The sequence below is a fragment of the Lepidothrix coronata genome, unplaced genomic scaffold (genome assembly GCF_001604755.1).
Source record: "Lepidothrix coronata isolate B3197 unplaced genomic scaffold, Lepidothrix_coronata-1.0 Scaffold114, whole genome shotgun sequence".
Lineage (NCBI taxonomy): Eukaryota > Metazoa > Chordata > Aves > Passeriformes > Pipridae > Lepidothrix > Lepidothrix coronata.
Genome location: NW_016690294.1, coordinates 1,801,451 through 1,821,305, shown reverse-complemented (window position 1 = coordinate 1,821,305; position 19,855 = coordinate 1,801,451). Strand labels below are relative to the sequence as shown.

The window sequence follows — 19,855 nt, the reverse complement described above, 5'->3', positions numbered from 1 at the left end:
GTGAGCCTGGGTGCTGAGCCTGCCTGCGAGCCCCGAGGGCAGACGGGCAGCACTGCCTGGAATAACCGGTGAAAATTCCAAAGATAGCACTTATTCACTTAGAGACAAACGCATATGAAAAGTTTAGAGGGGCCTACCTTCATCTCAACTTGATCAGCAGCGCTCCCAGGAAAGGATAAAACCAAACAGCCACAGCAGCACCTCCAATCCCTTACAGGTCTCTCAGCCAAGATTAGGTCTCATTGTGCCCAGCTGCGGGTGGGTGTTGTCCCTGGAGTGCTGTCACCTGCAGGAAGCACGAAATCAAAAAAAGCTCAAAATATTTGTGGGTTTAAAACACAAACATTAAAAAAGTAACACACGATAAATTCAATCACATCCCCCGTCAGAAATTAATCTATATTTGTCCAGCAAAAAGGAGGCTAAGGGAGACTTCTCAATCAGTGATCCTAGAGGAGTGCCAGAACTGTGTGGCAGACAGGGAGGAAAGAAAAGGTGGCTGAATAAATCCAGAAGTTCTGCTGAGAGCAGATGAAAAACTGATGAATCCTATGTAGCAGTGGAAGGGCAGTAATAAAATAAATAAAACCAAAGCACCAAACCCAAACTAATTAATCCCTTATCTTCAACAATCAGCTATTTGAAGAGAACCTTGTTGCCAACTGCCTGTATTGATCATGAAAATTGAGGAAGGCTTCCACCACCATTAAAACCAAATGTCCTTCTCATCCAGAGAGAAAGTAGTTGCCTTTGGAGACAGAATAAAGACAGGTCTGAATTCTCCCCCTACAGTCTATTCTTCCCCAAGCATGGATCCAGGAGAAAGACAAAGGGCTTATTTTGATTTGCACACCACTGCTTCCTTTCATGCTTTTTTTCCCTTGAAGTGGCATGTGCTCCTTTAAAAGGAGCAGACTCCCAGCTTGCCGTGGGACCCCATTGTTTTCGATCTGCGATTGAAATAAATCTCCTGCAATATGTTTGGTTTCTCTTAAATTTCAAAGTGATGGCCAACACTCAGCTGCAAATGGTTTGAAAGTGATCTTAGCCAGCGCACATTTAAAACTCCCTCATCACTCCCTGTGGAACAAAACGCAGTGAAAACCCTCTAATCATCATCATCAGCGACATCCTGATCGAGCTGTACTGTCAGCCATCCTCATTCAAATCTGGAGACATCCTTTGGAAATCAGCACAGAGAATGTTGGATTTCCAGCTCGTGCAAGCGAGTTTCCACTGGATTCAGCGAAGTCTCTTCAGGATTTGGTGTCACAGCGGAGAGCACAGTATCCCCATCCCTACAGAATCTTTCCATCCACCTCCCTCTCTCTCCTCTGCTCACTTCTGGTATTTAATAACAACCCCAGACATGTTCCTTGCCAAATGAAGCAGACAAGTGTTTCATTACTTTTTCTTTTTTATTTTTTTTTTAGAAAAACCCCATGTTTATCTTATCTATGTCTCTCTCTTAAATAAGAGATTTGCATGTGTCTGGGAGCCAAGAAATATTTTCTAGTCTTTCATATATTTCTGATCTGATCAAAAATATTTTATTAGGAGGAATGAATATGTAAGACTATGGAGGAGGAGAGTGGGAAACGAGTTACAAATAACTATAACTGAGTACTCAAGGAATTCTCCAGCCTAAATTGGCTGCAGAAATTTGATTTTAAGCTGAGATAGAAGATATTTAATATTACTGAAGGAGACAAAACGAACAACAGCTTTGCAGCAAAAACCAAATCTATGAATAAAAGCTTATTTTGGAATTGATACCCAGAGTAGTAAAGGAGGAATGAAACCAAACTCACAGCTAAGACATAGGAGCTCTGTTCTTGTATCAGTTTTGATCACTGTGCAGACTCATGTAAGAAATTTCTTTAATGTCTGTATCTAATGAGTCAAATTGAGATAGAGATGCCATCCTCAATCCTATTATTATTATTATTATTATTATTATTATTATTATTATTATCATTATTATCATTATTATCATTATTATTATTATTATCATGGCATGCCTGGGTCTGGGACATGGTTTTTGCACAAAAAAGCTCCTAGTTTCAAGAGAAGTAGCATATGTCCAGTTTAAAATTCAAATGTACTTATAACTAAATGCTAATGGCAATGTCATTTATTCATCAAACAATTCTGCAAGAGGCCATATGAGGCAATCCATTTTTCAGTACATGTATTGGGACTGTATGGAGAAAGAGGAGTTAAAAAGTAGCTGAGGTTCATCAGAAGTTGCAGTGCACCATAAGGTGGTGAATGCTGCCCTCTGCCTCAGGCTGGCAATGGTCACTCCTTTGAAAATGGTCTGTTTTCAAAGTGTGGGGCAGACAGGACAGATGGGGGTTCAACAGCTTTCCTTAATACTCTGGTCTGCAATAGTTGTGTTAAAAGGCTACATACTTGAAACAATATCATGGTAAAAAGAAATTTCCTCAAGGATTAAAGCTCATAGTTATTTTAAAATTATTTTTTCAAGTATCTACATCACAGAGAAGGAGCTACTTTTTTTGATACATCTACCTTGAATGGGCCATATAAATGAGTCATGTCAGCACTAAACTCCCAGGTCCATGGAGGACAGTTTCTTTTACACAGTTTTTTTTTTTTTTTAACGATTTAAGAAGCGATATAACTTATTTCAGTGTAATATTTTACAGTTTTAGGCGGGATTTAATAACAAAGGAAAGGCACAGTACTCTTTATCTGCTCACACAGAAAGGAAAGCTTAGCCCATTTCACTGAAAGTGTGATTGAGATGTGTATGTCTGCAGCTTAGCCACAACAGCTTTAACTCTGCTAAAGACTTGCTGACATTATTCTGCTGTAGATACAACATTGTTCAAGACAGTTTGGGGAGCAACCATCTCAGAAAAAAAAATTGCAAACAGAAAGAAGTTTACAGGGCTTTTTGTACGCTGATTGCACACACTGACATAACTGTAATTAAAAAAAACCAAAACCAAACAAAAGCCAAGAACTGTAGTCTATTAAAAGAAATTGGAAACCCTAAGCAAACTTTCAAAGGAAGGATTTTTAGAAGTTATGAAGGCAATAGGTGGATTCAAAAGACCCAGTGGAAACAGGTAAAGAGAGCAATATACGCTGGAAAACCTCCTAATGTGCTCTCAGCTGCACTTAACAGTGAGAGTTACACTCACAGAATGAGTCCTAAGAACTTTTTTCGTATAAAAATGAGAAAAAATCAAGGCAACTTTCAAATCTTGTAGCCCAAGTTTTTATTTCTGAGACAGGCAAATGTTACACTAATTCCATATCCCTGTGAATAAGGAGATACAGAAAAGCTTTTAGCATGGAAGATGCCTCCTTTGCTTATTTATTCAGCAGGGGATATTTAGAATCAAGTGGAAATTACTGCAAGTGAATCTGAGTTTTTCAGCAATAGATGTGCCTGTTTGGGAAAATTAGTTTCCATGCTTTTAGCCACTAACATATCTTCTGAGAAGGAAAGCACCTGTTTTGAGAGAAGCCACGTAATCAGAACCGATGGCAAGATAGAAAATCCTTTTTTTGCAGCAACACTGTGGTTTTGAAACCTGCTGCCCTGCTTTGAGCTCGTAAAAATCCTTTCAAAATCTGCAAAACCAAAATAGAGTTAAAAGAAGTTGTTTTGAGACTCGGTGCAGTCATGCTCTGTTCTGAGGAGTTTTCACACTGAATTTGGCAGAACATAAAGCTGAACCCAGATCAGAGTTTCCCAGGCTGGGGTCAGAGCCCACAGATCATCACAGTCTCTGCAGTTTGACAGCAATATTTTGGATTTTATGAGAGGATGTGTTTTGGTCTATATTGCACGTGACACACAAGTCCCCAGTTCCAGCTTTTCTTCAGTGATGTAGCCCAAAATCCAAGTGGGTGGTGTTGGCACTGGCATGTCAGAGGCACTGGTGTGTTGGAGGTGCTGTGACCTTGGAAAGAACACCATGTCCACATGGTGTGATCTGTGGTTAAAGGTGTCCCAGGGAAATGAGAGGGGCTTTGAGGGCTTTCTGTTTCTCCTCTGCAGCACTATTCACTGATCTACATCTCCCCAGATTCTGAGGGAAGGTATCAATGGGCAAGAGGGCAGGAAAAGGCTGGGGACTTGTCAGGGAGCTTGAGGCAACACAAGGTCATCAGAGTTGAATGTCCTGATATCTGGAGCTAAATGTGCTGCCCTTTGGAAGCAGGGAGTTAATGTTTGTTATAATCTGCTTGTGTGCATGGCTTTTGCTTTCCCTATTAAACTGTCTGTATCCCCACCCAGGAGTTTTCCAGGTTTTACCCTTCCAGTTCTCTCCAGTCCTGCTGGCTGGGGCTTGGCTGCTGGTTGGGATTAAACCACGACAGTCCCTCTAACATCTCACATTTCATTTCCCTCAGAGCAGAACAAGCCACCACTGGAAAACCACCCTGTGAATGTAAGACATTTCACTGTGAGGGAGCAGCAAGGGTGCTCAGGAGCTTTAGGGGGGTAATTGTTTCACTTCCAGCTTTAAAAATTAACTGTTCTTTCATTCGTTTGAAGCAACCTCCCATTTTTCTGAGTGACTTTGCAATAGGAATTTGGACACATCCTCATATTAAAAAAAAATTGGAATAGTAAATCAGACAGTAAGATAAAGAATGATACCTCTGCTAATGAGTATCACTAAAAGTTACAATTAATATGAATTTTCATATGCAAGTCTGCTTGCACCAAATCCAAAAACCTGACATAAAAGCAGAGCTCTGAAACAGCTGGGTAGCTTGAATCTGATATGAACTTTATCTTTCAGAGAGATATGCTGCACATCTTATAGCTAAAGACAGAGCTTTAATTTTCAAGCCATGAGGAAGAGAGAACACATAGGGAGAATTCCTCATTACTGTGTCAAGGGAAGCTGAGAACATTTGCTTAGACTCCCAATAGGGGTAGGAAGTCGTTGAAAGTACTGAAAGTTAGAAGTTAATAATAGATATTGTAGTCCTTTTATGAGTTTTTATTTTCATAACATGCATACCCAAAGTAAAAGAGTTCAAGACTTCAAGTGAGGTTCAAGGGTATGCTTGAAATACGAATAATATGTGAGCAGATGACATTTACGCCTCTAAATTAGAAGGAAGAAATTAAAATGAGTTTATGTGTGAAGAAAAAAATTAAGCTAATCATATAAATCTGAAGCTATTTATGCATCAATGTCTGGGCAAAAGGATGCAGTAAAAACCAGCTTGCTGGCAAAGACTTTGGACTTGAAAAGAAACACCAGGGTCTGTAGGAGAAAGAGGAAAGAACAGAGAGACATTCCCCATTTACTGTGATATTGGATCTGCAGTGGCCCAGGAGCACTCCTAAAAATGAAGAACAAGCTCTTTTCAACCAGATGCTAAAGGCTGACTGACAGCTGACTGGGTTGGGAAAAAAAATAAAAGATGAGAATTACACTAAGTAGAATAATATAAATCAAGGGTAGTTTTCACACTTGTAATATCCATCTTAACCATTATCTTTGGATCAGTATCTAATTATTACTTCTGGACTAGGCCTTGTATGCTGGTAATGATACTTTTCATATAATTTTCATTTGAATTCTTCTTAATGTTTTCTTTGTCTGGGTTCTCTGCCTTAATGCAAATTAACTTTGCTTTTATGTGATGCCCCTGGCAGAGTTTTTGAGAATCATGGCACAGAGTCATATTACACTAATCCATGGCAAATGTGGATGATGAAAGGACGGTGGCATTTTGGTTTTTAGTGGGTTTTTTAGTTTTGTTTTTTTTTTGGGGGGGGAAGCAGGAGGGGAATGGACACAGACAACACAGAGGTGATATATGTTGGCTTGGGTTAATTTTCTGTCAAGTTATCCTGCCAAGATTATATGATCTCTAAACCTGCCATCAGTAAAACAGGGATGGGACTTTTGGGATCAGCCAGCAGTTACACTGAATTAGGTATAATGTGAAACTGCACCGTGAGAAGGGAAAAGTCACTTCTGGGCATTTTAGAGAGCTGTGAAATGCCCTCCTAGCTTAAGAAAGAGGAATGAGGCTACAGGCCTGTCAGAAGAAAAGAATTTAAAGTGAGGTTGTGTCTGAGGGGAAGGCAAACCCAGTCAGTGTAGACACAGAGTTTGATCCACAGCTCTCTGAAGTCAAATGTTTTAGTTTACGTCAATGGCCTTTGATTAGGCCCAGAGAGAGCTGTAAGATCCAAGGGCTGCCAGGCTTGGTTACAGTCATCAATACTATAAATCCCTGAGAGAGTTTCCTTACTAAACTCCAGGCCTTTTTGCTGCAGGACTCTAACTCAGGGCACGATCCGGAGCAAACTCAGTCCCAGCAGCTCCAAAGGCCATCAATTCTTTTGCCCATCCTGCAGCACAGGCCCCCTGCTTTGCTGTGGCTGTTTGATACGAGCTCTGGAAAGGACAAGAGAGTCAGAGACAGTTCCTGGCAAAAGAAGCTGTTTCCATAGCCAGGACTGGGCTTCCTCCAGGAGGAGGGGGAGTTGGGAAGGTCATGCTGGGAGCTGCTCCCAGGGGCTCATCCCGGGAGCTTTCCCTGTGCCCAGGGGGAGCTGGACCCCGAGGCTGTTGTCAGATGAGCCACTTGGCACCACTGAGCCCACTAACTTTGAGAGGCTAAACTGCTTTGGTTCGTTTTTGGAGCAACTTGTAATAAAACATCTAGTTTTTTGTTTTGTTCTGTTTTTTTTTTTTTTTAGTTATTAAGCCTTTCTGAGCAGACAGAAGCTCAAATGGAAATCATTATTAGAAAATCTCTTAGAAAACAGAAGCTATAACCCTCCTTGCTGCAAGGGATGATCATAATGTTATATATTTGGGAAATCCTTATCTGCAGATCTCCTTTGAAGCTCCCCCTCTTGTTCTCTCAAAGCCCAACTTATATTACTTCATTGCTTGGGTTTTTTTGGGGTTGGTTTTTTTTGTTTGTTTATTTGGGTGGTTTTGGTTTTTTTTTAAATAAATTTCATAAAGAAATATTTGCAGGATGAACAGAAAATAAATCAACACTGACAGAAAACCAGCAACTTGATTCTTTCTCCTTGCTTCTGCAAAAAAACCCCATAAAAGCTCAATTGTCCTCTCAGGACTCCTTGGAAGTCTTAACAAAAGTCTCTAAAAAGAAACTAAATGAAAGACCAGGGAGTTAGCAGCAGGGCAGATCTATCATAGACAAATCAGACAAAACCCTCTTCCCTTCTGACCGTATCTAGGCTTAATTCTGATCTCCTTACTCACGCTGAGTAATAATTCACACCATAACTGGCCCCACCGGAGCTGCTAAAATCACTTGGAGTAAGCCATAAGCCTGTTTGACAAATATCAGTCTGATACACTAAGGCTAAAAATCCAAAGAGCTAACTCAAATATTATTTTTGTAATTATACGGCCTCAAAAAAATGATTCTGTTCTTTGTTTTTGTTGCAGTGGTTTGTTATCTTCCAAACAGAGACAGGAAGTTTGTAATTTTCTTTTTTTTTGTTTGTTTGGTTTGTTTTTCATCTTAGCAGAGAATCCAGCTAGGAAATTACTGTTTTGTCTAACCTAGAAAATGCAATGAACATACAAAGATACACGAAGAACATGCACCTTTTTGACAGAGATATTAAAACAGGAAAACCCGAGGCCAAGTCTGCAGTAGGAACTTGTGTCTGAAAAGTGCATTAGTCAGCAGTGGAACAGGACACAACCTCAGCCACCAACCAGGCTGAGCCTGCCCAGTGCCTGCCTGATGCAAAGCCCTTCCCTGCATCCTGCATCCTCCTCTTGCTTTGCTCACCCGCAGTACGTGACACTAACCCTGCTAAGAGGGACACTTACTGTGTTGCTGCACAAGTGCAGACTGTAATTTTTTTTCCTGTCTTTGTAAGTTGATCTTTTCTGTGTGTCTTTCTCAGTAAGTTGTTGGGGAGTTTATCCGTGTTTCCAGTCACACCAAAGGGAGCCACTGGAAAGTGTCAAAAGACTATTGACAATAAAGGAAATTTTGCTGTGTTTCAGCCTAGCAAGGCTGGACACTGGCACCAGAGGAAGCACTCTAAAAGCTAATCAGGATCCTGAGGAAGGCTGTTCTATTCTTACAATACTGAATTCCTGCAGGTGAGTTCAGCAGGAGATGTGAGGTCCGAGGAACCCCCGAGGTGCCAGCAGGACAGTTCAGTGACTGCCCTTGCACAGCACAGCCCGTGGTCCTGCCAAACTCCTCCCCCAGCAGGAAGCCTGGCAACGAGGACTCAACCAGTCCAACAAAAACTACCAGCTTTGCACCACACCAGCTATTTGCCAACAGCCAGCAGCCTGCAGGCTGGATACTGTTACCTAGTTATTAATGAATGCTGCTGATTAACCTTCCCAAAGCACTCTGTCCACCACACCTACTGCTGGGAACCTGCACTGGTGACGCTCAGGGGAAGCTGCTGACGTAGGACTGACACTGGGGATATGGAATAGGCACCCCAAGAGGTGACAATGACTTTAAAAGTTGGATATGAACCAGGAAAGCTCTTCCAGAAACTTTTGGGAAAAACAAGGCAGGGAGGGTAAGCTTTTTGAAAGCTTTTAAAAGATATTAGTGCACAGACTTCATCATAATCTACATTATACCTCAGGCTGCTGCGCTTGATCGAGATCAAATTAACATTTTGGTCAGAGGGCTTCTTACTATGCCCCTGAATTAAATTTGGTGGAGATCATAACACCCTCCCCCAACTATTCTCATCCGCATTTGAAGCCCAAAATTCTTGAAGGTAACAGGCTGCTGGAACATAGAAGATGGCATCTAAAGCATTCAAAATTATGTGCCAAGCTCCAAAAAATCAGGGGACCTTAAAACTCTGGAAGAAAAAGTAAAACTTTTGTATCTACATTTCTTTTTACTTCTTTTGTCTTTATTGGTCATACCTCCTAAGCATTTTGAAGCTTGGTTTTCTTTAGAAAACCAAACAAACATGAAGTCAAGACTTCAGGGAAAGATCATAGAATAACATGAATCTAAGTCAAGAACATCAAGAAATAGAAGATTCTGAAATACTACAAAGTTTGCACTAAGATATTGAGAGCTGATGATTACAATAAAAGCACAGGGAATAAGCAAATATGAGAAACTCTCTGAATCTTAGTCATGAATAGTAGTGAAGAAGGAAAACCAAACAGATCTGAAAGTACAGAAAGGACAAATATGAAAAAGAAAAGATTGCACAAAAAGCATATTATAAAGAGGAAAGAAACCCCAAAATTCACTAGTATATAGAAGAAGAAACCCCAGCCTTGCTTTGCTGCAATAAGATTATTTATGCATTCCTTCACTGTGGATTCTGCACAACACTTTAAAATTGTTCTGTTTTCTCAGTTTTAAGGGAACTGTTACTTTTTAAGCTAAAAGCACATAAAACCCCAAATAAATAGACATTTCTTGCCTAAATCCTCATTAAGGTTGAGATTTCACACCGAAATGGAGCCAGTTTGACAGCTTGCTGCTGTGGATTGGGAAACAGCCTCACCCCCCTGCTTTATTCCCAGCCATGTGGTCTTGCTGCCTTCCCTTGTGCTGAAATTGCCACTTGTCTGACACCCCAGCAAAAACTATTCCACTCTCTAATTAAAAAAAAAGAATTTTTCTTTCTCCTGCAGATATTTTTTGTTTGTTTTTCAAAAACACTGAGGAGAAAGGGACCAAACTGCTTAATAGTCCCATGGAACCTCACCATTGAAATATTCCTGGAGCCATGGAGACGACAGACATTTGGGTTTTGTGCCTGTTCTGTTCATTCTTCTACTACCCATCTCATTTCATTAAATGAAAATATTAAATGCAGTTCCATTCTCCTCATAAATTAAAAAAAAAAAAAATAAAGGGGAAGGTTATAGTTCCCTATGTAAACTTTAACAAAAGTTTTCCCTCTGACTTCCACACTAAGAACTGACACTGTATGAGCACAGGCCAAGGCAGGCTGTCCAGCATCAGTTAGACTGAAGACTGAGAACAGAAAAAATTACAAATCACCATATTCTGCCTTCATTTACACTCTTGCAACCTGGTTGGCATTCACTGCTTCACCAGGAGAATTTGGATTTTGTATACACATTAGGAGACAAGGAAAGTCTAATATGAGATTGCTGCTATTATTTAAAAAAGGATCTGGTTTTGTTCTCTTCTGTTTCTGGATTTTTTTGATTTATTTTTGAGAGGTCTTATAACAGGATGGAAAAATCTGTCCGTAGAAGGTTGTCCATTATTTTACGTTAGACAAAGATTTTTCTTTGGGTAACATTATCGTTGGGCAACAAAAAACCAAACCAAACCAAACCACAACCAAAAAAACAACCAAAAAATCCAACAAAACCCAAGCTTATTGCTGAAAACAAAACTTAGTTTCTAATATTAAATCCTGACTCTTACTCATAAGAGGAGTCTCATTACTATCCGAGGTTCAAACGGGACATGGAAGGATTCAGGCTATTAAAACCAGAGATTATTCCAAAGTTAACATGTGGTTTTTATTTACAGAAACAGAACAAAAGGGACTGTAATTGAAAGAGATCATTTAAATAAAGGCAGCGTCCTGCTTATGCAGATAGTGCACTTCTGGAGACCCACACGTGCCCAGCCAGGGCCTCCAGTGCTTCCTGGCTTCTGGGATTACACCCAGCAACCCAGCAGGCCCAGAGCTCTTGACCCCTTTAGTGGGGAAAAAAAATTTACAAATATTTATTTGTGTAAAAATTGTAATATAATTCCTTTCCCCCCATATTGAGTCTTGTGTTGTGTCTGGAAAACCCCTCTCATGCTGGGGTGAGTTGTGGGAGGGGGGCTTGGACTTGGAAATTGGATTTTTGGGGGGTCTCAAACTGCCACAGCCCCCGTGCCAGGATTTTCTGGATGTCCAGGCTCCCCAGCACAAACCTGGGAGTTGCCAGGCACGAGGGGAGCCTCTGCTCAGCTGCCTCTCAGGGAATTTGTCTGTGTTTCATCAAATACAGCACATTCTCCAGAAATATCTGAGGATATCTGATGAACTGATATTTCCCCGATCATTTCCCTTATTGTTCCTTTTCGAGAGACAGCGGAAATTATTTAGATTGCTTGTTAAAAGAAACAAACACAGGAAATGAAACCGGGTGAAAAATAATTTCTTAATTTTGAGGGTGCACTGAGGTGGAACAATCCTTACCAAAGATAACTGGAAATGTAAACACGCTGATTTCAATCAAGAGCACTTTTCATAAGAATATTTCACTCACTAGTTGCTGCTGATGGCTCCCTGATCCTTTCAGAGGTGTGCTACCCATTCTGGAACACACAAGAGTTCAAGTGTTGCATAATTACACAAAACAGGCCCTGTACAAGAATATCCTGTTTTGCTTCCTGTACACTCACTAGGGTGGCTCAGCTGAATCCTTGGCAACATCCAGCTCCATGAAGAAAACATCAAGACTCCTTGCTGGTAGGAGTTTTTTTACCTAGGGCTTCTCAGCAGTTGGGCTGTTTAGCCCCAATGTTTGAGCAGACAATCACCCCATTGTTTACTTTCTATTCCCAAGGAGCATTACTGCTTTTCTTCACTGTCCACGAGCTCTGTAATCTCAGCAGTCATGTTCTCTCAGCAGTGAGCCTAAATATGAGCTTCCCAAAGGAGCTTCAAATCCATGACATAGATTAGCATCACTGGGGTTTGACGCTGCCTCTGACAGATTCCACAGCAATTAACATTTTAAACCGTGGTCAAGACCGAAATTATTTGACGGGCGCTCACTCCGGCCCCCAAATCGTGAGAAATCAACAAATTTGAGGGGTATTCTGATGAAGTGAATAGGCTGGGGAGGACAATGTACCTTTCAAAAACCCTGTCAGCGTTGCTTCATCTCATTACATATCACTGTATCTCTAAAAAAAGGAGGGATTCAATTGTGCGACGGTGAATCACGAAACTTCACAAACATTCAAGGAACACACATGCCACTACAAATTAACCATTAGCACTGCCTGGTATTCATCCTTTCTGTCACACACTGTGGGAAGCACGCCTTATTAGCATGGAAGCATGGAGCAACAGCATCTCAGTGTGCTTAACATTCGCTTACCTTGGAAAAAAGAGCACACAATTGCAGCCTGAAACAAAACCCCCAGCCCTCAAAATGCTGCTGCTCTATTCCTTCCCACATTTAATCCTGGGATTTAAAAATTACAAAATTGAATCCCAAATCCTTTTTCTTCCCACTCTTCCAGTTCGCTGTTTTTTACAATGAAATGTACTTTTTGCATTTTTAATCAGCTTTAATCATAAACAAGGCAGCTATTGCAGGGTTCCCCCTTCACACACTCCTTTCTTGGTTTTGAATTTCAATAGTACCCTTGACTGGGGGTCTTCCTAGATCCCAGATGTCGAATTATATGGTCTGTCCTATTCTTCTTGGAGGGGCATTCCCATTCCCTGTTCAGTCTCACAGGAATCTGAGCAGCTATTCTGAAATCACCCACTTCTTCCTTAATTGTATTACAACTGAACCGAATTTTGGTATCTTGATTATTAAGAAATAGTTCTCTACTTAACAATTTCTTAGAAATTCTTAGAAATATCTGTTCTTTGTTTCTTTCTTTTTGTACTATGAAGCACCCTGTGCAAATCCTTAAAAAAATATCTACATTCAGCATCAGTGTTCCTGTTTGAGGTCCTGTGCGGTCTATAAAACCTCAAGAAAGGGGCCCACTTCCCATACCCATCCTACTTACATGCTGTTTTATTTAAGAATCAAGAGTACATTTTACAGCCACTTTGCCATGTTAAAAAACAAGAGAAACATAAAAGTGACTTTCAGGGGGAGGGTGGACTTATGTTTTGTTTCACTAGCTTCTTTCAGAGTAAACTTGTAAAATACAAAGATATAAATGCCAAAGAATCCTGTAAAGGCTAATGCAGCGGGAAAGCAGAGCCTCCCGCTGACCCGGGAGCAGAACTGGGATTTTAAGGTTGCACTGCTTTAGTGGACATTTTGTACAGATATGGATTCGAAATTTCATGTTTTCCCAAGTGTAACCCAACACCAGCATCTCAGAAATGACTCCCAGTTCAAGTAGCAGCAGAGGCAGAGAAGGGTAACACTGTGTGAGGTGTTTAACCAGCAGAGCAGTTCAGGTATGTAACAATGCACCACAAAGGCAAGTCATGGCCCTTGGCACCCCTGCTAATATTATTATTAATTATGTATTTCCTCATCTTATTAGTGTTTGAATGGATGTAAAAAGTAAACAATGCTGCTCTGAAGGATATTACAGCCACAGTACAGCCCAACATCTTTCTGGGATTAATAAAGAGGAACCAGTCCTACGAGTGAACTTTGTCTTGTATGTCCTCAAGACAATTTTGGTTTTGGATGGATTACATGGTCAGCAGTTATCTGGCTTTGGGAGGGATCATTTCTTCAGAGATATTGAGGACCCTGTTGAGCTACATGGCAGCAGTCATAACCCCCTTGTTCTTACAAAAGAAAAAAGTAATCTTTTGAGGCTCAACCATATCAGCAACCCATTGAGTTATTGAATAATCTCAGGCTACCTGCAGACTCAGGCACAGCTCTGAGCATTCATTACACTGTGATTGTTGTTTTGTAATTTGCTTTCAAATTATAAAAATATAACCCCCTTATACTTATCATAGTTGTAAAACTATCACATCAGATAAGGTAGGAGCTGAAGTTCATCTCAAGCTATCTGAACTCGCCTGTAATGTTATAGATCTGTAAAGTCCTCTGCACTTGTGCAAGAGTGGCAGCTCCCAATGTCGGGTTTCCCAAGCAGGCAGCTTTATTAGCACTATCAAAGGGGGGAACTGAACTCCCATTGTTCATGCTGCACCAGTTTACAGCAACATCTGCTGGGTAACCCAGAGCTGCAATAACAGAAACCCTGACACACTGAAGTGACAGAACAATATGAGGCACGGCCATGGGAAGGCGAGGGTTAGATAAGAGGATAAGGGAAGGCTTTCACATCAAAGACTTTGCTTTGCAGTGACACCTACCCCGTGCTACTGCCTGGGCCATTGATTTCGTGTCTGGGTTGCCAGTTCATCTACAAGGCTCCCCAGCTTATGAGGGTTCGTATCAGAAACAATAAAGTCAGGTGGCAGTTTTGTATGCCCTGGGGGAGAAAATAGATCCGTACGCTGGAGAAAATGAGAGAAGAGCTAGAATGATTTTACCCTATTCCACAGCCATTTATTGTTTCAGCTGGCATATAGTCTAAGTGCAGCTTACAGTGTTAGTACCTTAAATTTGATGGTCAAAATTTCCCCCCTCTTTAAGAGGAAAAACGTTTAAAAACCCACATTCCCATTAGTTAGTCAATAACAAGAATATTTGCTTTGATAGTCCTGTTGACACACAATAGTGAGGCAGGGTTTGTTGTTTTTTTTGTTGTGGCAGGAGTATCTTTAGGGCAAAATCTCTGGGAGAAACACTATTAAATACTTAGCCTGGACAAAACCTTCTCGCAGAGGAAATTTCAATTGCTTTTCAGCTGCACTGTGGTTTATTGTTTGCTGTAAATCATGCCAGAGCCTGAGCTACATACCATGGTGTCTGTTAAAAAATCATTATGGTGCAATTAAAAACAATGCTAAAAGTGGAATTCCCCCCCTCCCCTTTCTCTGTCCAACTGCTGCACGTTTCCTCTGAGCCTTTCATGATTATCTGCTGCAGCTCTGGTCAGGAGATACAGCTGTCATGAAACACTCAACAGATGGCAGTGCCTGGGTGATGCTTCATCCATTTTTGGATGCTCTACTGACATTTGAGCTCATGCCTTCTATAAATGCTGTCATGCCCCTGACTCTTTTTAGCCAACACAAGCCTACAGTGTGCAGTGACAATATTCATCTTTCCAAAGGAATAGAGATAAATTGAACTGCCCTTATGAAAAGCAATATAAAATACTTAAATTTAGTGTCCTTTAAAACTTTTAACCGTTATAGATAGATATGGCTAGAAAATAGATAGACTGATAAATTGGTAGATGGATCTCCTTTCTTACTGCTGTTTTATCCTTAAGCTATTTTATTCTTATAAGGCTCTTCAGAGATTGATTTAGCTCACAAAGAACAGCAATTTCTCTCCAGTTTTAGGAAACTGCCAGGAACTGGAGTGCTTTGAAAAGGAATTGATTAGCACAACTTCTTTAAAAAGAAAGGGAAACAGCCAAAAGATACACAATATCTTTAAGCTTCTCAGGTAGTAAAGGCTCCTTAGCCTTTTATCTAAAATTAAGTGTTAAAGCTTATTCCTGGTGCATTTTTATATAGTTAGAGTAAAACTGGAAGAAGTATCAGCTTGTGGAATGGGAGACCCGACTGCCTTTGTGTTTGTTTTGGTTTCTGTTTGTTTTAAACCAGTTTTATAACAGTGCCACCTGATATAATTGCTCGGTACAAAGCCACTCTGGCAATCCCCACATAGGACACCACATTTCATGCTTCCCAAGGTTCAATCCCAGTCACCGTGGCTGCTGATATAAAAACAAACAAGAGATAAGAGATGGAGGGAGAAGAGGTGGATGAATTCATGTACTTAATCATAGGGATTAAGAGAGACATCTTGGGAATGGCGGGTACTGCTATTTTGTCCTGACCTAGGAGTGGTGGCTGAATTTTTCCCATGCTGTTTCAAGCACAACACACTCTAAATGCAGGATGTTCAGAGACTATCACTGCAAACACAGCTGATGGGTTTCATTGCAAACATTTGATGATGCCCTTCACTCTGAGGCCTATTTTTTTCACATTGTTAAGAACGATGTGCTGTACAAGTTAATTTATACCCTAACAGTGATGAAAGAAAATGTAAGGGTTGGTTTGCCAACAGCCCTTGCTGAGCACCCGGGAGATATTTAACCAAGCACTTAGGTAAGCAAGACACACCTTCTAGTGTGATGAAAAGGAAACCAAAGTTAGGAAGTATGATCTAATTCTTCAAGTCTAAACTTATATTTAGCACTGGAAGTATTAGCAGGATGATGGCATGGCAGTGTGGGGGTACAGTGAGAAGCAGGACTCACTTTTTACAGCTCAGCAGGAGATGGTATCCCATGTGAAGTTATGCAAGTTACTGAGATCTCTTAAATGATCTTAGTAGAAACTAACTCCCACAAACACAAGTCATTATTTACTAACACCAGCCATGTTTGGCTACTACAGAATACAGTTGACTGATGTAACTACTTACAGATTCCCAGTTAGTCAAAGGACCTCCAGATTGCTGCCTTTTCACTCTCTCAGGTTTAAGGGCAATGACTGGGCATAGGGTGATTTCAGTCCCTTTTCATACCGTATTCCTATTATCCCTCAAGTGTTAGGACAGTAAGGGAAAGGGGCACTCTGTCTATACCTGAGCCTATAATTAATCAGTGGGATCACAGCCACTTATTTTCAACATAAACTACAGGGTTTGCCTGTTTAAAAGCTTCATTTATTGAACGTTTGATTCCCAAACTGCAGCTCTAGAGACATCAAGGTACCAAGAGAATCTAAAGCTGATATCTTAGCAGTGCCTATTGCTTCCCTGTCCTTGGGCTGTGCAGGCAGCATCCTTGCTCCACCAGGACAGTCAGAGATGGCCAACTAATCTGCACTAACACAATTCATAAGCCTTTGGACCTCAGAGAGCAGTAGGAACACACACAGTTCAGGCAGGGCACAATCACATGTATACCTGTATGTCTGGGCACTGGAAATGAAAGAGATGCTAATGCTGGATTTTAGAGGGTTAATCTTCTCTCTCAGTGCTCAGAAGTCCTCTGGATCCTGTTTTCACTATGCACCCACACCTGCAGACAGTGATTCTCATGAGTTTCTGCCTTTAAGACAGCACACTCCTCTGGTGCCTCAGCAAGTATCAAAGAACATGTAATATATGCATTTATTATAGGTTCATATCCCCTTCAATGCTCTCTTACTTAAATAGTATTTATCTCATGTTCCAGAAAAGCATGTGCTCTAGCTGCAGCCATATCATTTGCTGTTTTGCTGATTTGTGCCAGGGCATTCATTATCTAATATAATGAAGAGAGTGAAGTAAGAAAGTATGGTTCTTGGCAGCACTGACTTCAGCATTTAGAAGGGCTTTTGTACCAGTTGCAGACACTTTATCTTACATCAAGAAGAAAGAGAAGGATACAGAAGAAACTATGGCAGGATTTTGATCTCCTGTAATTTTTCAGCTGAAGCTATGGAGAAGCCTGCAGTGCATCTGTAGGTCTGGACAGCATTACTGTTGCATGAAGCATTCCCCATCCCATATGCTTATCCCACACAGTTTCATGGAGATATATTAATGAGTGGAACATTACCAGTGGTTATAGTTTCATTCTAAGTTAAAACCTCAAGAACCACCTGTTATGCACTTCATACAAACAACAGCAGAACACTGAAAGTTTTCATATAAATTCTAGCTAAAAGTCACCACATAAGACATTGATTTTCCTTGTAAAAAAGGGTAAGAGTAATCCCTTTCTTTCATATGTACATGGCTTTGCCTTATTTCAGCATCATTAACTTGGGGAGTGGGCATTTCATGTTTTTCTTGGCTTTTGGTAACAGATGAGGTTATAGAAGTCTGAGCCAAGAGTTGCATGGTAATGGTTACTTCTTTTCTTATATCATTCTTGACCATATGACAATATAAAATGATAAAGGACTGACAGCATAAACAGTGGAAAAAAGCAGTAACAAACACCCTGCAAACACACAAAACAGCAAAGCTGAGCAAAAAAAAATATCACGCTGCAAAGATTCACAAGCCACAGCTGATCTGTTTGAGACTACACACAATAGGGAGCTTTCTACTACTAATCTGTTGTGACATTTTATAGAAACTAATTCTTTCACTCAAATAAAGGTCTAGTTTGGAACAATTTTTATTCAGGCCATCAACAGCATTCCTGATTTGACGTGATTCTCAAATAGCATATTTTTTTTCTGTTTGTGGTCTTCACATTCTGCATAAAAGCAAGATAAAACCAGCAAATGCAGCATTCACGGGAAACCCAAGATATTGGGCATGTACAATTGAAACAGATTTTAAGGCAGGACAATCACATAACAGAGAGAACTTGGAACAAGAATTACCAGTTTCTATGGATTTGATACATTTGTACGTCTATTCACACATATGCTCGTGCAGCCAGAATTTTAACAAAACATTGTTTCATCAGTACTTCAGCTGCCTATAAGCTCATCATCAGTAACTGGGTGAAACCCTTAAAAAAAAGAATGTTGTTTGACAGGGGTTTTTTTGTGTGTGGCTTGTGCAGTAGCCCTTCTGTCCACGTTTCACTGGGTTACTCCGAAGAGCAACTCTTTGCATGTGAGGAGGCAGATGCTGGTGATTTAGGCAGCCCAACACACCACAGCACTTTTACTCAGCTGATAGTTAATGATTTACCACTTAATGCAGTCCATCTCTCCTAACCCTGGGTTCAAACAGAGGCAGCTGCTCTGAGGGGTGCAGGGATATTGAACTTGGGACCAAAGGCATGGCAGAGCTGCCTTTCATGCTCTGGCTGCTGGACCCAGCTGGCCTCTCACTTAAGTACTGCAAATGAAGGACAGAAACACTTTGCTTCCCATCAGAGAGGTCCTGAACAGAATGCACAATTATTCAGAATAAAGGCTTTCCAATCAAAACTAGCTGCATTAACAGCACATTCCCAAACTTTGGTGCATGCAAACAATTCCATCCACTTAATTATCTAAGGAAAACTCTGATGACATTAGAAGCATATAAAAAAGAGAAATCATTTTTAATACCAACATCCCCCAAGACTGATCATGAGGAAACTGGGTCAGGGTTTCTAAACCATTTTCTTCTGGAAATGAAAGATTAATTTTTGATTTACCTCCACTTTTAAACACATAGGGGGTGAGAGGGAAGAGAGTTTGTAGGCCTGTAGGACACGGCAGAAGCTCATGTATGGTCTCTCTCTAGTAAGAGACTTGGCATTATTGAGGCAGAAGACTTGCTGTTCCCCAATACCCCAGCTCCAAGTGCTTAAAGTAAAGCAATGTTCCCTTTCTCCAGCAAACTCTAATGAAATGTAAGCCTTTAGACTTGCTTTAAAATTTTCTTTCCATTACTTTGAAGGAAACAGCCTGCAAGTGCTAGGAATGTTATCAAACAGCTCACTTTAAAAAAGACATCTTAAATAAAAAATCCTTTCCTAGTGCAATAATCTATTTTCATTTTTGTTGTGGAGATCTGACAGAGAGTAGATTATGGCAGAACTGCATTTACCTCCAGTTTCTATGAACATCTGTAAATTAGGATTTGCAAGAAAAGAAGTGGATTATGGACTTTCATTACAATTACAGAGCTACAGAACAACAACTGTTGCCTAGTTATGATTATAGCTAATCCTTTCACTGCCCACAGTGGACCAAAAAATGTTCATCTCTTAACTGTAAAAGTAGGCGTCTTCTGTTATCAGCAGCTTTTAAAGCAGAGATATCCAAGCCCAATGCAATTTCAAAAGACCAGAATCTGTGTCAGGACTTCACATCTTTTTGGGTTCTTTCCACATCTAAGAATACAAAATCACTTTATAATTATTACAGGATTCAGTCTTGACATGGGCTATAATTTTGGTGTTACTATTTTTACTACTGAAATCTCTTCAGAGCATATGGCAACAAGCATTGCTAGAATTTATGTCCAAATGCCAAAATCAGTTCTGGATGGGTTCTCCCTTGCTTATTATACCAGATATTATTACTGTTCTAGAACAGTGGGAAAAGCAGAGCCAATTCACTTCCCTTCTCCATTAACTTGCAGTTTTTACTCCTTCCTTTTTCCCC

At 40.5% G+C, this 19,855-nt stretch overlaps 1 protein-coding gene across 16 annotated transcripts in view; it reads right to left on the bottom strand.

The window, feature by feature from the left end:
• The window catches only part of ADGRL2 (adhesion G protein-coupled receptor L2), a 376,238-nt gene that overhangs the window by 305,251 nt on the left and 51,132 nt on the right, over window positions 1–19,855 (bottom strand). For all 16 annotated transcript variants that reach the window (XM_017824910.1, XM_017824913.1, XM_017824920.1 and 13 more), the window contains exon 2: window positions 138–286. The gene's annotated coding sequence lies outside the window, so the exon portion shown is untranslated. The remainder of the gene's footprint in view (window positions 1–137; window positions 287–19,855) is intronic.